Source organism: Schistocerca cancellata, chromosome 3, assembly GCF_023864275.1.
Source record: "Schistocerca cancellata isolate TAMUIC-IGC-003103 chromosome 3, iqSchCanc2.1, whole genome shotgun sequence".
NCBI classification, from domain to species: Eukaryota; Metazoa; Arthropoda; class Insecta; order Orthoptera; family Acrididae; genus Schistocerca; species Schistocerca cancellata.
The window spans coordinates 715,640,012-715,657,877 of NC_064628.1; the positions used below are offsets into that span (position 1 = coordinate 715,640,012).

Consider the following 17,866-nt stretch of genomic DNA (forward strand, 5'->3'; position numbering starts at 1 on the left):
TAAGATTTTCGACGTTTTATGATGTGCCGGAGTTTCATTCGTACAAGAACAAAAACGAAATACGTAATACGTAATTAAGGCCTACCTTCAGTGGTACTATGTTGACAGCAGCGAGCTTTTATTGAGTCTTTTTTTGTGGCATCGTTTTCTGTTTTCGTGGTGTGAGTGCACCAGATATTTATATTCATTCTGTGTGCGGCCTTGTTCCGTGACATTATAAAATTATATCTTTGTTTTTTCTTGCCCTGTTGTCATCGTCACGGTGTAACTTGTGGTTGCAATAAAGAAAGGAGCAGTAAGTTATTTTTACTCCAATATACCGTATTTCGCTCTGCAATTTTCTGCCAAACGCAATTAAAGATGGGTATAGTACCAATTATCGCCTCTACAATCCTGAGTCAAAGAAAATTACAATTTCCTGCAATGTCTCTTTCAATGAAGAACAAGCCCACAGCTTAAATATATAACAAAGTTATACTGAATTTTACCTGGGAGACCATGCTGCAGGAGATGTTAAAGAGGAATCTGAAGAGGATGATAGTGGTGAACAAATGAAAGAAAATCAAATCTGAGAGAACGGTCTAACCTGCGAGCATCTGCTCGTTTTCGGGACCAAGATATAGCTTGTTCTGCCATTATCTTTGAACCTCAAGCTTTTGAAGAAGCAATGGCATCAAAAGAGTCATCAAAGCGGAAACAATCAATAGAAGAGGAAATGACATCCCTGAAGAAGAACAAAACTTGTGATCTAGTACAATTACAACACAACCGCAAGGCAGTTGGATGTCAGTGGCTCTATCGTGTGAAGCAGAATTATGAGGAAAAAATTGACCGCTTTAAAGCTAGATTACGTGCAAAAGGTTATTTTCAACGAGAAGGCATTGATTATGAAGAGACATTCTCTCCTGTGGTCCGATATGATTCAAACAGAGTTTTATAAGCCATAGCTGCTTCACCAGATATGGAAATTAGGCAGTTTGATGTTAAGACTGCGTTCCTGATTGGGGATTTGAAAGAAGAAGTTTACATGGAGCACCCAAAAGATTTCGTTGTAGAAGGCCCAAATAATGTTTGCAAACTGAAGAAGAGTCTATATGGACTCAGACAATCACCACGTTGTTGGAATCAAAAATTTGTACAGTTTTTGACAATGTTTGTCTTTGTGCAACTGAATGCAGATGACACTGATGTTTACCTGGCACTTTATGTCGATGATGGCTTGCTTATTTGTAAGTCTCCAAAAATACTGGAAAATGTTTTGACAGCATTGGGATCAATGTTTGAAATTACTGTCGGCAATGGAAAATACTTCTGTGGATTGGAAATTGAACACAACCCATCCACAAAAGAAATCTTTATAGGTCAGGAAAGATACATCAATTGTTTACTTCAGAGGTTCAACATGGATGATTCAAAACCGAACTCCACTCCTTTTGATGTTGGAACCATGTTGCACAGTGGGCAGTCTCCTGCAAACCAACATGAGGTAAAGGAGACGGAAAGCAAACCTTACCGGCAGGCAGTCGGCATTTTAATATTTGCAGCAACTGTCTCACTGCCAGACATTATGTTCGCTGTGAGAATGGTGAGTAGGTTTTTACATAATCCGGGCCTCAATCATTGGCGTGCTGTTAAAAGGATTATGAAGTATCTACAGCGGACCAGGGACCTGATCATAAGGTACAAGCAGACTCTGCTGGACTGGTGGTCTACTCAGATGCCGACTGCTGGTGACTGTGACGCCCATCGGACAACAACAGGCTATGTTAGCTTGTCAGCAGGTGGGCCTGTGACATGGTGTTCACGTCGGCACAAATGTGTAAGCAGATCAACAAAGGAGGCTGAATACGTAGCAGCTTCAAATACTGCTACTGGAAACCACGCAACCAGACATGGTTGCGTGGTTTTCTCAGTGAACTTGGTTTTCAGTTAGACAAACCAACAACACTACAAGTTGACAATCAAAGTGCTATTCGCCTGATTAAAAAACACAGAACGTCACAAACACACCAAGCACACTGGCATTAAATACCATTATATACGTGAACATGTTGAAAATAATGAGACTGAAGTCTATTATGTTTATTCTGACAAACAGTTGGCTGACTTATTCACTAAATCTTTAACTAGAGACAAATTCATATCAAACAGAAAAGCTGTGTCAGTCATCTTAAAACAATAATAACTTTATTCATCTGTATATCTCTTTTTACAAGGATATAGGACATGTCAAAGTACACTCCTGGAAATGGAAAAAAGAACACATTGACACCGGTGTGTCAGACCCACCATTGCTCCGGACACTGCGAGAGGGCTGTACAAGCAATGATCACACGCACGGCACAGCGGACACACCAGGAACCGCGGTGTTGGCCGTCGAATGGCGCAGGCTGCGCAGCATTTGTGCACCGCCGCCATCAGTGTCAGCCAGTTTGCTGTGGCATACGGAGCTCCATCGCAGTCTTTAACACTGGTAGCATGCCGCGACAGCGTGGACGTGAACCGTATGTGCAGTTGACGGACTTTGAGCGAGGGCGTATAGTGGGCATGCGGGAGGCCGGGTGGACGTACCGCCGAATTGCTCAACACGTGGGGCGTGCGGTCTCCACAGTACATCGATGTTGTCGCCAGTGGTCGGCGGAAGGTGCACGTGCCCGTCGACCTGGGACCGGACCGCAGCGACGCACGGATGCACGCCAAGACCGTAGGATCCTATGCAGTGCCGTAGGGGACCGCACCGCCACTTCCCAGCAAATTACGGACACTGTTGCTCCTGGGGTATCGGCGAGGACCATTCGCAACCGTCTCCATGAAGCTGGGCTACGGTCCCGCACACCGTTAGGCCGTCTTCCGCTCACGCCCCAACATCGTGCAGCCCGCCTCCAGTGGTGTCGCGACAGGCGTGAATGGAGGGACGAATGGAGACGTGTCGTCTTCAGCGATGAGAGTCGCTTCTGCCTTGGTGCCAATGATGGTCGTATGCGTGTTTGGCGCCGTGCAGGTGAGCGCCACAATCAGGACTGCATACGACCGAGGCACACAGGGCCAACACCCGGCATCATGGTGTGGGGAGCGATCTCCTACACTGGCCGTACACCACTGGTGATCGTCGAGGGGACACTGAATAGTGCACGGTACATCCAAACCGTCATCGAACCCATCGTTCTACCATTCCTAGACCGGCAAGGGAACTTGCTGTTCCAACAGGACAATGCACGTCCGCATGTATCCCGTGCCACCCAACGTGCTCTAGAAGGTGTAAGTCAACTACCGTGGCCAGCAAGATCTCCGGATCTGTCCCCCATTGAGCATGTTTGGGACTGGATGAAGCGTCGTCTCACGCGGCCTGCACGTCCAGCACGAACGCTGGTCCAACTGAGGCGCCAGGTGGAAATGGCATGGCAAGCCGTTCCACAGGACTACATCCAGCATCTCTACGATCGTCTCCATGGGAGAATAGCAGCCTGCATTGCTGCGAAAGGTGGATATACACTGTACTAGTGCCGACATTGTGCATGCTCTGTTGCCTGTGTCTATGTGCCTGTGGTTCTGTCAGTGTGATCATGAATTGTATCTGACCCCAGGAATGTGTCAATAAAGTTTCCCCTTCCTGGGACAATGAATTCACGGTGTTCTTATTTCAATTTCCAGGAGTGTATTTCCAAATTTATATCAATTTAAAATAAACTAATTCGTATACATATATATTTACAGACTTCTGGTTAGAGACAGTCATTAGATTTACTCCTGGTATACAATACTTTTTTTTTACAAATAACTTATTAAATAATGTAATGCCACACTGTTCACTCATATCTCACTATCAGTCACTGCACACACTATACACACAATTTCATAACACTTCACTCACTACACACACACACACACACACACACACACACTCAAACACACACACACACAGGTGGTCTCTGAGCCATTTTCTGTACTGCAACTTCCCATTTGCTATCCTGAAAAACTGAGTCAGCACCCCTCCATAATGAGTGTTGAGCTCAGAAAGAGGAAGAGGTGTTAGTATTGTGCTATGCTTTGCTTGGAGCTAAGTGTTTCTAGAAAGGAAACAAGATGGGAAAAAAAACATAAAGTGAAGGTGTTATGTGGAATGTTGGATATTCACACCACTTCAACTGAGAATCAATATTCATTCCTAGAAATTTTGCATTTGTTACACAGTCTACAGAGGTGCCATCTACATTTAATGTAACATTGTCATTTTTCTTCTTCAAACTGAAATTCATGGCATTAGTTTTCTTTATGTTCAATGTCACTTTATTGCTTATTGACCAGTCATAAAACTTCCTTGAGAGTTTCATTTGCTTTCTCGGCAAGGAGTTCTCTTGTTTTCTCAGTTACTATAATATTGCTGTCATCAGCGAAGAGAACTTTTTCACCAAGAGTAACACTACTAGGAAAGTCATTGATGTATATCAGAAACAGTATTGGTCCTAATATGATACCTTGCGGAATGCTCTGTATTTTGGTTCTGATGAGTGTTTTACTAAGTGTTCAGATCTATTAGAAGTATGTGTTATCTCTACTCTTTGTACCCTATCTGTTATGTATGATCGAAACCAGTCATTAGCTGCCCATCTTATTCCTAATGTTTCAAATAGCAGTGAGCCTGTTTATTGAGGGTTTTTTTTTCCGCTTCATTTTCTGTTTCCGTGATGAGTGCACCTTTCCTTTTTGTGTGCGGCTGTGTTGCGTGACACTATAAAATTATATCTTTGTTTTTATTTGTCCTGTTGTTATAGTTATGGTATAGCTTTTGGTTGCAATAAAGAAAGGAGCAATAAGTTATTATTACTCCAATATACCGTTTTTCGCTCTGTAATTTTCTGCTAACATAATTAAAGACATCATATTACGACACCACATGGTTGAGCAATGGCAGAGAAAAGTTTGTTTAAACGAGTGTTCAACTCTTAGTGCCCTTACGACACCATATCTTTGAGCAATTGCAGAGAAAACGTTTATTTAAACGAGTTCAACTTATAGGCACAACGCCAAACTCCCCTAACGTTATTAATCATCCACAGAAGCCTTATTCGTTAATTCGTTTTCTTTTACGTAGTAGATTGTATCAGCTGAAACTAGGGCGCAGAAAACGTACTGGCTGAAGGGACAAGCATACCTTCATCTCTTCTTGCTTCATCCAGGCACGTCTCGCTCCTGTCCTCTGTCGGCAGAAATCTGCGAAAATCAGAAATATTCGGTCAAATAGCATGTTTGTTTCAGCACCCGCTCTCCAACTCAAGACACTCAGATGCTCAATATTCCCGAGTAAAGCTCAATACTGGCTGTTGCGCAATAATACTGACCGTTGCGCAACACATAGGAGACAGCAGAACTTCATAAGATATTGACGCTTTCTCATTGTACTGCGTAGTATGTTGCACCGCGTGAGGGTAATATTACGCAATACGCTGCTGTTCCCGGCGAGACTTCTGATTCGTAGATGTTTAATACACGTGTACTGTTTTAAATCTCCGGTGCCGACTTGTTCCAGTGTGTTCAAAACAAATTCACTGGGAGGTGCCGGAACGCCGTTCCGTTCGAAATTAAGCCAATGTAAAAATGATGCAGTGACGACAGCACGCGTTTACAGCCGCAGGCTGTAGGCTCCTTCTCAGGAGCGTAAACCTTTCATTCTTCCTTGTTTTCTCTGAGTTATTGCCGAAGTCGTCCCTTAGCTGAGTGGTCAGCGCGCCTGACTGCAATGCAGCAGGCCGGACTCCGATTCCCGTCCGGGTTGGAGATTTTCTCCGCCCGGAGAATGGGTTTTGTGTTGCTTCAACATCATTTCATCATAATCGAGTCGCAAGTCGCCTAATTTGGCGTCAACTGAACCGCAGGTAGGGATCCCGGCCCCAACTGCCTAGTTTCATTTCATTCAGGGAATACCGACTAGGTACTTCATGCCTCGTGGAACATTCGTTATGTGGTACTGCATGCATATGATTTGCAATAGATATAATGTGTGAAGAATAGCCTAGGACTATGGCCGTCCTACAATACAATACGGTGCCCTCTCAAAGTACTCGTGGCATTAAGGAGAAAAGCAGGATATTCGGGTGAGAAAGTCTACCGTTCCCTCGCGATTTGGCAGCCTCCGACTACTATCTTCTCGGTTCTGTGAGAGAACAGCTGCGAGACGCTGGAAAACATCCAGAAAGCGGTGAGTCACTGTCTCGGGGCGGTCGGGGACGTTTTGTACAGCAAGGACCTTTCAGAACAAAGAAATGGAGATACCCACTCCTTTTCGATTACACTAGTGTTTTTCAATCACTGGAGACAGTAACGACCACAAAACATCCTGACATTAGTTGATGATTGCAAGAAGTTGGTTGCATGAAAAGCTGATACCAGGCTGATATACATCGGAAGAATCTTACGGAGATGTAAATAAGCCACGAAGAAAGTAGCTGCGACCGATTTTATACCATGAAACTTCCTGGCAGATTAAAACTGTGTGCCCGACCGAGACTCGAACTCGGGACCTTTGCCTTTCGCAGGCAAGTGCTCTACCATCTGAGCTACCGAAGCACGACTCACGCCCGGTCTCACAGCTTTACTTCTGCCAGTATCTCGTCTCCTACCTTCCAAACTTTACAGAAGGTTCGCAGGAGAGCTTCTGTAAAGTTTGGAAGGTAGGAGACGAGATACTGGCAGAAGTAAAGCTGTGAGACCGGGCGTCAGTTGTGCTTCGGTAGCTCAGATGGTAGAGCACTTGCCTGAGAAAGGCAAAGGTCCCCAGTTCGGGTCTCGGTCGGGCACACAGTTTTAATCTGCCAGGAAGTTTCATATCAGCGCACACTCCGCTGCAGAGCGAAAATCTCATTCTGGATTTTATACCATGTTTGTAGCGTGCATGATTACTGCTGTAGACGATTCAGGAATGGAGAAACTAGTTTATTCTGCATATTTCCATTCATGAATGAATTACTAAATAATTTTCTCGCGATATTCATGTTACAGGTACAGTATTTTGGAAATACAGAAGCTTGCAGTAAGAATTAATCTACGTTAATTCAAGAACGTCTTGAAACGATATCTTCAAAAACGTTGGTATCGTGACTACTACTTCGCAATACATATATTCATTAATGATGTTTGTCATCAGTAATGTTTCTCTTTTCAAAAAAGAATAGTGAGAAGTATGAATATAGTAGTGGGAACAAAAACAACTTCTACAAAGATCTCTACGGATCAACATTAGCACAAAAAAGAGCCAGATACTTGGGTTCAAGTGTATTCACAAACCTACCAGAGCACTTTACATGTTATGCAAATAATGTAGTGGAATTTTAACACTGAATCAAAAATCTTTCTGTTGGGCAACTCCTCTTACTCCGCTGATGAGTATCTTCTTAGAAACTCTTAAATTTAATGTCTTAAGTAAAGCTATAGTGAAGATTAGCACTGTAACACAGTAAGGTAATGTCATTTTACAGTTTTTCGCCTAAATCAAATTAAATGCATATCCTTGACTCCTTCCCACATCCCAGAGACTGTTCTCCGTGGGATGCATGGAACACGACTAATGCAGTCTAAAGGGTTCAGTCTGGGACTCTTATCAGGATAGATTAGTAGGTGACAATTTTGTATGCGGACCATCTTGTGCGATGCTAATTGAAGTGTCATGATTACATGGAGTTTAAAAATCATACAACAACAAATTTTAAAATTGCACAATTGTACGAAAATATCAATGAAATAGATGTTTACCTTAATATTACTATCTAAAAGCGCTTATATATACAGATATTTTTAGTACGCTTCTATCAGATGCACAAATATACATGTATCAATAGAATGACCTCCTCCATGCCAACTATCACGGATTCGGAAAGCATCGATCATATGAAACTCAGCTTACAATTTTCTCACATAACATACTGTAAGCTCTGGATCAAGGCAACCAAGTAGATGCTGTATTTCTTAATTTCCGGAAAGCATTTGACTCAGTATTACACCTACGCTTATTGTCAAAAGTACGATCATATGCAGTTACCTGTAATGGAGTATCGTCTGAAGGAAGATGCAAAAATATTCAGTCAGATCTTGAGAAGGTTTCAAAGTGATGTAAAGACTGGCAACTTGCTTTAAATGTTTAAAACGTAAAATTGTGCTCTTCACAAAACGAAAAAAAGGAAACATAGTATCCTATGACTGTAATATCAATGAATCACTGTCGGAGTCGGCCAACTCGTACAAATACTTGGATGTAACACTTTGCAGGGATATGAAATTGGAAACATCGCCTAGGCTCAGCCGTGAATAAATTAAGTGGTAGATAGAATACTGGTAAGAGCAATCAGTCAACAAAGGAGATTGCTTACAAATCAGTCTTGCGACCCATTCTAGAACATTGTTCAAGTGTGTGGAACTCGTATAAAATAGGACTAACGGGGGATATTGAACGTATACAGAGAATGGCAGCACGATTTGTCACAGGTTTGTTTGGCCCGTTGGAGAGAGTCACAGAAATTCTGAAGAAACTAAACTGGCAGGCTCTTGAAGATAGGCATAAACTAGCCGGAAGAAGTCTGATTAGAAAGTTTCAAAGACCGGCTTAGGAATATATAACACCCACTCTGCACCGCTCTCATAGGGATCCTGAGAACAGAACGCACAGAGGCATTCAGCCATTCTTCCCACGCTCCATGCGTGAATGGAACGGGGAAAAGCTCTAATAACTGGTACAATCGAACGTGCCCTCTGCAATGCTCTTCACCGCGGTTTGCAGAGTATGGATGTTGTCTAGTTGTAAACAGCTTGCTCATTTCTGCAGGAGTATCTACGAGATAACTTTGCCGCGCATCTTACAGCATTCTTTTACAACTTCATTAACCTTTGCAAGTACACGTTTGCAGCATTTCCACGGCATTAATAGAAGAGACAGAGGAGATCAAATGAAGTGCCGAGGAATCCCAGCACACTACACAATTTGTTATGCCATAAAAATGATCATTTTACTCAAAATTTATAACTTTGTGACGAAGCTTATATGACTGATTAATGTGAATGTATCCGCTATACACCCTATGACTGATTAATGTGAATGTATCCGCTATACACCCAATGACACGAATGACGGAATTACCAAGGTCTGAAGATGGTCATCGTTGACCGAAATTAATTATCTGATTAATACACTTTAGCGGTCCGTGACTGGATTTTCAATAAAATAAATATTTCCTGTATTACTGTGGACCCTTGTTGCAAATATGTCACAGCTCGTGAATCATTGCATTTCAGTGAAGAACGCTACAATACATTCGTTGTGTATCACAGCGAATACTGTTGTAAAAATTGCAAGAGGATACGTTCCAGGAAGGAATGGGCAAGATACAACTTCCTCCTCAATACTTCACGAAATGTATGTTATGTAGTACGAGAGAGGATAGCTGCAGGAGCGGTGGAAGAAATTGAGTATTATCACGTTCTTCCGCCTCTCCTTGCAGCTATCCACTGACTTGCAAGGGTATAAACGCAGCGATAGCAGAAGGCGCTGGCGTTCTTCCTAGAGCTGTATCTTGCATTTTAGATACCGGAACTCCAGGGAAATGCACGAGGGTTATACCGAAAGTCATGAACAACCAGTTGTTATATTAATTTATGGCTTTTGATCAAACCATGTATAGCATCTTAATCTACATCTGTGTTTATGTCCTACACTCTACAAGTCACTTAACAGTGTGTGGCGCAGGTCAATTTTCGTACTTCTTATTTCCCCTCTTGCCCGTTTCACTCGCGACTGGTACGTGCAGCTCTGCGTATTTCTTAAGTCCATATTGAAACGACACCTAGATCTGTCATGTAAGCGAAACTAGCTATTCTCCCAGTCAACATAGGACGAAAGCTTTTATGCGATCGCCGGCCGTTGTGGCCGAGCGCTTCTAGGCGCTTCAGTCCGAAACCGTGCGACTGCTACTGCCGCAGGTTCGAATCCTGCCTCGGGCATGGATGTGTGTGATGTCCTTAGGTTAGTTAGGTTTAAGTAGTTCTAAGTTCTAGGGGACTGATGACCTCAGATGTTAGGTCCCATAGTGCTCAGAGCCATTTGAACCATTTTTATGCGACCGATATGTTGAGGCTGAGATCCTCTATCAGTAATCAATTACATTGTAAATCACCTTTGATTGCTAAATCTGACACGGACTAAGTCATACTGGTCGAAGAAACCCATACTCCTACTATCAACATCGTGTGGTGTGGTATAATCCCGTAACTTCCGACAGCACAATGTTAACATCAGTTCCGCAGAGGATATGTGGTGTCAAGCTAACAGTAACTCTTCAAAAATGCACTGTGCTGTATATGATGATCAAAGAACTAAAAGTTTTGTACCCCGATTGAACTGGTGACCTCTTCACTTGTCAAACTTGCGTCGTCACTAGCATGACTGGTACAAAATACCACGGATGGTTCGAAAATGTATGCCTCTGCGGGAGCCGCATTTTATGATAACCGAACGGGTACGGATAATCTCTCCTGCTGCTAACATAAGCGTCAGTAATAAAGACGGAGTTGTACGCCAGTCCTCAAGCAATTATTTACATAGTCGACTCACAAGTAGTCAAAATCCTAATACGTACAGACTCGACGAGTGCCCTACAGTCTCTTACGAGTGCAGCCCAAGGAAAAAAAAAAGTGTAAATTTTTGGCACACGATGTACTGGGAAATCTCAGTCGAGGAAAGCAGTTACGTCAACTGAGTCATTTTCAATGGATATCGGGACTAAGGGCAACAAAAGTTTAGATCAAACGGCGAAAATGGTGCATCATCTACTTACCGCAGATATACCCCTAACATACAATGATTTTTGTAGCAGACTCGCCAACCAAACAAAAGCGGAGTGGATTAAGTTAGTGCACATGGACCTTTTATCAAAGGCACATAGCACTGGACGATTCAGCAACAGATACCATGCCAACATTTGTTTCTCAACTCGGCGCTCACGCTAAGAGACATTGTTACCGTTAACATGCTACGAATGCTGTTAAAGCGAGCAGATTGTTAAAATTAATTCCCTCTACAAACTGTGATTCCTGCCAAAACATTCAAGAAGAATTACACTGTATAATGTTTTAAAAATTAAGGGCTTGTTCTCTTCGAGTAGCTATTAACCCCATGAATAGGTCCGTTGCCAAATGTATTTGCCATTTCATCTGTTCTTATATAAGAAAAGTACAAAATCTTGGCATCTTTTCTCGTGTTTAATTACGTATATACATAAAACTACGTTTCATATGTACGAACTCAGATCAACGTCCTGTTTGTTGCATTATGTGAAATAATTGTATGTGACTAAATGGGCTCTGCCTCGAACCAAATGAAATAAAATAAAAGCTTCAATTGAGCGAGGATTACTCTGATCACACTATCTGTTGTATTTTCAAATGCGCCACATGATTATAACTAATTTTTCCGTATGTACTGTTAGTAAGAAATCCCTGTCGTGTAATTTGTTTTGTTTTATTTTATTTGTGTTCTTGTCTTTCGATGTAACCGAACATACAACACACAGCAACTCAAAATGCGCCACTGAGGGCAGCACTTCCCTACGCCGACGCCTTCAGTTAAGGCGCAGTACTCGGTCACAGATCGCGTGACGTGGGAGTCACCCACTAGGGAGGTGACGCAAGCCCCACTTCCGCACGACACATTCCTCGCCTCTGCCAGGCTGCTAGGGGATCCCCCGGGTTGTGCAACGGCGGGCGTCCCCTTGCTTCGGGTTCGCGTTCGAGATTCCCACTGGACCCGAGCACGACAACTGCTGTTGCTAATGAGTGGGTTCGCGAAGCGTACAGAGCTGTGGTGTAATGAGTAACACATGAACGCCACTGGAACCCGCATTACCTCTGAATTATCAACCCAGAACTTCGAGGGATACAAGTCAGCCTCAGCAAGAGAACAGAATTTAAGCAGATGGAAGAAAAATAAATAATACCAGTACCATCCTTTTCCAACCATGTAACCGCTCTCACGTCCTGTTTGATATGTAATGTAATTACAGTTATGTCGCTACTGTATTACTTATTAAACATCCGTGTCACAGCAGTTTTTGCGTATACAAAGACCTTGTCTTTTTTTTCTTGTATGAGGGACATCGTGGTAAATGTCTATACACCCTCTTTTACACTTGTCTGAATGCGTTTCATGTATTTGATATAAATAATAATTGTCGTTTCTGATGTACATAACTTTTGGCTTTTTAATTAAAAAAAAAGGATTGAAGAAAAAAATCGGGAGAACGCCACCCGCCAAATGAGAACGTGCACATACCATTCGCTATGAGGTAGCCAGTTTTGACTTGTCTACTAACTGTCAGTAAGGCTTCTGCTTCAATGAGAGAAACAGAATTTCGTCTGAATTTCGTAAATAGTTCTTTGTAAAATATTTATATCTTTAATTTTCAGCATGATCTTTCATTTGTTTAAATATGTTAATATCTTGCAAAGTTATAAATTATCATCTTTATGTATCATCGAAAGAGTTAGAAAATTAGTTAATTTCCTTGCTGTTTGGCTACATCTACATTATATCAGTAAACGATATGTCACATGAAAATAAATATTAGGTATCATATTATATATCTTGGTTCCTTTGCGACGTTTATCTTTAGACTGCCTGTAATTGACCGCGTGACTTGTACAGTGTTGCAAACTTACTAACTTGGAGCAGTGGAATCTAAACATGGTACCTATGCAATAATTATAATCTTCTTTTCTTCTTTCATTTCACTTCTTCATTTTTTTCGCGTACTTTCGATGGTTACACTACCGATACGGTCCCTATGTAACAAAATAAAATGGCGAGTATCAGCAGGTTGGCAGGCCCGCGGTGAATCACAGATTTCTTGACACGTGAGACAGGGAGCGAAAGGAACTGAAGAGGGGAGGGCTGTCTCCTATAAATATGTCTAGCTATGTGAGCCGCGTAGAACTCAGTTTTGGGGAACTGTAGTCGTACGGATATTACTGTTGTTGTCATTATGGACAAAGCTGGGCAAGCTAATCGCACTAACCAGTGCAACCCCAACCATGCGCCATCTGGTCCAGGTAATTTGTTTTAATGTTAATCGTAAGCGTTTTGAATGGCGAAACCGTTTCTAAATATACCGGCACTCCATTTTAGTCCGGTGTAAACTGAACTGTGTGAAATGGGCTGTGCTCTCTTGTAGAGTTTGAGTGAATGGAGTTGCTTCCATTTACTGTTTGATTTACAGTAGGCTATACCTGATTCTGTCTTTGCTCGTTACAGCCATACTATTTATGTATCGCACACATTATAGTTTCTGATGAGGCTGCTCACAGTAGTGATGATGTGAATGGAGTAAGATAGGTTCCCATGTAGGCTGTTTACTGTTTGCGTTGGAATAAGTTATTATGGGACATGAAGAATAATATGTACTTTTGGCGCCGTTGTACTTGATTGAACTTTCTAAATGGAAGATGCTTTATAGGTATCTATTCCAATTTGGTATGACTTTGATTACCTGTGTTGCCAATGAGAGACCATAAAGCTTATTGTAAATATGCATTCTGTCGTATCGGTACAAATAGATAATTATGTTCGTAGCACAAAGTGTTTTCTGTTATAATTTAAGCTATTTCTTAATCTATGTATATAATGAATAGTAGATGTGGCACTTGCTTGTGTGATAGATGTTACTCCTGACCCTACAGTTGAAGTGGCCCTATACAGTTTCCTTTTCCATTGCATTACGTTAGTTGTATTCCATGGATCCCAAAGTGAGTGCCTTCTGAAACGTGGTAAGACAAGGTATAAACTGGTTTAAGTGCAAAATGGTGTAATACATTCCATTACTGTAATGTAATTTTAGTTAATGCATTAATGTAAAATGTTAAATTTGTGAGTTTCTGTGGAGACATTCTTCCACAGAATAGTTGTCCAATAAGAGGTTCTTTAATTCAGTTTGAAACTCCACTTCTTTATCTACATGATGTTTAATTCACCCAACAGTGTGATGAAAACATTTGTACCCAGATGTTGTCTTTGTACAAGTTGTTTTGGTCCTAATGTTATATCCATGCAGCACAAGTTCCTTGTGAAAAAGAAATGTTGGTAATTACGAAGCAAATTACTAGATATACTGCAGCTGTCAAAATACCCAGTTTTTTGAAGAGGGCTCTGCAGAGGTTCTTGAATTAATACAAGTTGTAGTTCTTACAACACCACTCATATACTGAAAATATGAGAAAATGATTCCATAACTCAGTGTGAAACAGTTATATGCAGAATGAAGTAGTTTCTTTATTTTTGAATTGCGTATAGCAGTAATCGTCTACTGCAAACATGCTGAAGGGGAGGTTCTTTATTAATTGTAGCCATTCGGTTTTCCAGTTGAGGTTGTGATCTGTTTGTAGCTCCAAAAACTTGACACTTTCTACGTCTTGTATTTCTTTGTTTGAGAAACATATTTTCATAGCTTGTGGAATTCTGTGGGAAGTACCCATACTGACCTATATGTACTGAGTGTCTTCAGAATGCAATGGTAGTCCATTTGCTTTCAGCCATCTGTTGATATTTTTGAGTGTTCCATTAGGTGGCTCTCCAGTAAGGTGACTTTTTACCTATATTTGTATCATCTGGAAAAAAATTCTTATGAACTTGATTGCAGTTCAGTGTTCACACAGACAAAAGTCTAATCGCCATATACTCCCAGTGCTGGTTAGTAATTTCTAATTTGATTCTAATCTAGTGTATCATCTGTCAAGGTAAATAGAGTCTGTTCAATTTTCAGTCCTTTTTTAAATCCAGACTGTTTGCCACAGAGTACGTTTTTTCTCTGTTAGGTATGTAACAGGAATGTCTGTAATTCTTTTCTAATTTGTCTCCTTTGATGTGAAATGGCTTGACAACAGTGTGTTTAAATATCTGTGGAGAAGCACTCTTATGAAAAGATTAATCATACATGTAACTAAATACTTACCAAATTTAGCTGAGCAACATTTATTAATTTACTATGATTTAATCATAAATTGTTTATTTTTAAGACACTTGATTCTTTTGGAGACATTGAAGTTGAATTTTGTCTAACTTGTTAGGAAAGGCTTTTCTTAGAAATTGTAGGCTATCTGTTACTGAAAGTGTTTGAACCTAAATTCTGTGATAACTGTCAGAAAAATAATACTAAACACTTCTGCAGTTTTAGGACTATTTTCAGTGGGTTCATTACTTAGCCTTAAAGAAACTTCTGCATTTTCTTGATTTGTTTTTCCTGTCCCACTTTTTTCTGTGTTTTAGATGTGTTGTCATGTTACTACAGGAGCTTATTTTTTTCTTGGGAAACACATTTTGAAGCTCCAATGGGTGCCTAAAATTTTACAGTAACAGTTTTTAATGTGATATAATCCAATTGCCATTCATGTCCCTCAATGCGAAGTAGTCTTCTCGTAGGTTTGGATAATACTCTAATCTCAGAGATTATTTTTAATCCAAGGGTATGTGTATTTAATCTGCCTCCACCAGTTAATTTCTTAGGAAAACATGTATTTTTCATTAAAACCAGGGAAGTGCACATCTTTTCAGTCTGCATTTCACAAATTCTTCATGACTTTTGCAATTTCTTTTTCATTTATTACCCTAGCAGTTTTCCACTTACTTTTAATCACATCATGCACTCGTAATATTAAACATCGGGTTTTGACCCTTGCAGTCTGAGAGTCCATTTCCTGTGGAATTATTCGATGATTTCTCAGTCTCAGTGTATGTATACAAATGTTACCAATAGCAGTGTTTCTGGTTCCCATGACTCTTCATGAAAATTAAACATGAGGGGAATGGTAAGGCACTCTTATATTTAGAGTAGGTATGCTCCGAAAATTTCAAATATAAATCCCCACTTAATATTACATATTCCACTTGGAAGTCAAGTAGTTTAAAGATACATCAAGTAATTTTGCAAAAAAATATTCAGTATAAACAAATTGAATCGTATATAAATCTAAGACTGCAGCACAAGCTTCAAAATGCTGATCACTGGAAAATAAATGGATATCAGAGATTTTAATTTATATCGCTTCTTAATGTATCAAATTCTCCATTCTCCATACTTGATCTGCAGTAGCTGGAGGCTATGTTGTGTCCATCTATAGTCAGTATTCCTGTACTTGCTGTCAAATGATGTTCAGAAGCACATTACACAATTTGCAGGCTGCAATACATCTAAAGAAGTAAGAGGTTCAATGGTTTTTTCCCCCTAATGTTTTGGTGCAATACGTTTATTTCAACTTCCTTTATATTTCACTTACTGGCATTTTAAGCTCAAAAGTGTCAGTTGAGCTCCAAGCACCCCTTCTCCCCCTTTGTGTGTGCGCGCGCGCGCGCACACACACACAAAATGCTGAAGAGAGCAGGTTTCAAAGGAGGGAACTATGCAACAAAGGGGAGGGGAGATGGTAGACACGAAGACAGACAGATTGATAGAGAGAGAGAGAGAGAGAGAGAGAGAGAGAGATTGAGATTGTAGAGGAAGATGTGTAACAGGCACAGGAAATGAAGTTGAGAATAAAAATAAATGAGGAGCAGGGGCACGAGTGTAATTCCTTTGTGATGCTGAGTACTTTATTCTGTATCATGGTAGATAAGTCTGACCCACATCATTCTATTGTGCAGTCAGTTGATCATCAGATTGACTAGTTCCCTTGCCTTTTCTGCTACCAACCCTCTCCAGCATTCCCCTACACAACAGTGCACCAGGTATGTGTGCATACTTACATATTAAAATCCTCTTCCTTCTAAAATCTTAAGGTTTGTTGCTTAGAAACAGTCGGATCTATTTTTATTGTTCCTAACCATTAGCCAACCATTTCTCTTGTGAGTTAGTGGTCTACCATGTTAATCCAGTATTTTATTTATTATTTCAATGTTATTATGAGGCATGCTGTGATATGTCTCTCTCAGTTTTATTTAATGTTCGGAAATAAATATGGATATTCTGTGTTTGCAGGTCATAATTCTGGATACCATGGGGCAGGAGGCAGAGCCGATCTGAACAATCATTCAAACCAACTGAATCCTAACAACTCTCGCTACCAAGGAGGGAAGAAGTGATTAAAACATGACTGCCCATTTAAGATTTCAGTTTGTAACTTAAATTTGAATAATTTGACACTGTCTCCAATAATTAACATTTTATTTACATTTCTTCTGTTTAAAAAGTTGTTGAACATAATGGAAACAAAATTTTGTGATGGCAGTTTGAATTGAAATATGTAATAAAGAATTAATTTTATGATCAGTTTCATTTTTCTGTCTGACTGTTTAGATACTAACATAGTAATGTTGCCCGAGGATGACTGTTGTTAACTTTTGTAAGAAGAAGAAGAGTGAGTGGGTTTGTAACATAGAATTGTTTTTACATTTATTATCATTTTCTATTGGTTAGGAAAAGAATGAAACACACGCACACACACACACACACACACACACACACACACACACACACACACCACTGGGTAACATGCTAGAGTCTAGAACTTCTGCACAATTTACAAAATTAAGTTTTCTTGCACCATTCTGCTTATGTTATGGTCATTCTCTATTAGTGCACTGAGGAAGTTTAATTTTTTTTGTTAAAACAGTACCACATAATGTTCAGAGTCTAATACAAACTCCCCAAGATTTTTTATTTTCTTGCTACGTATGTGTTCATCAAACTGTGTAGTATTTCAGCAGTATTTCTTTGATATTAACTTGATTATGTGTCGTAGATATAACATGGTATTAGGTACAGATTGTTATAGTGCACTGTACAATGAGCTGGCAGAATTATGTTTTACTTAAAGTAGTATTTTCACAAAACAGCACTTAGAT

General features: G+C 40.5%; 1 long non-coding RNA gene across 1 annotated transcript; it reads left to right on the forward strand.

Moving 5' to 3' along the window:
- Nucleotides 1-12,854: 12,854 nt before the first annotated feature.
- On the forward strand, nucleotides 12,855-17,285 carry LOC126175720 (uncharacterized). The gene is made up of 2 exons (XR_007535606.1): nucleotides 12,855-13,086; nucleotides 17,001-17,285. It is a non-coding gene; the product is annotated as an uncharacterized LOC126175720 (long non-coding RNA).
- Nucleotides 17,286-17,866: the final 581 nt, after the last annotated feature.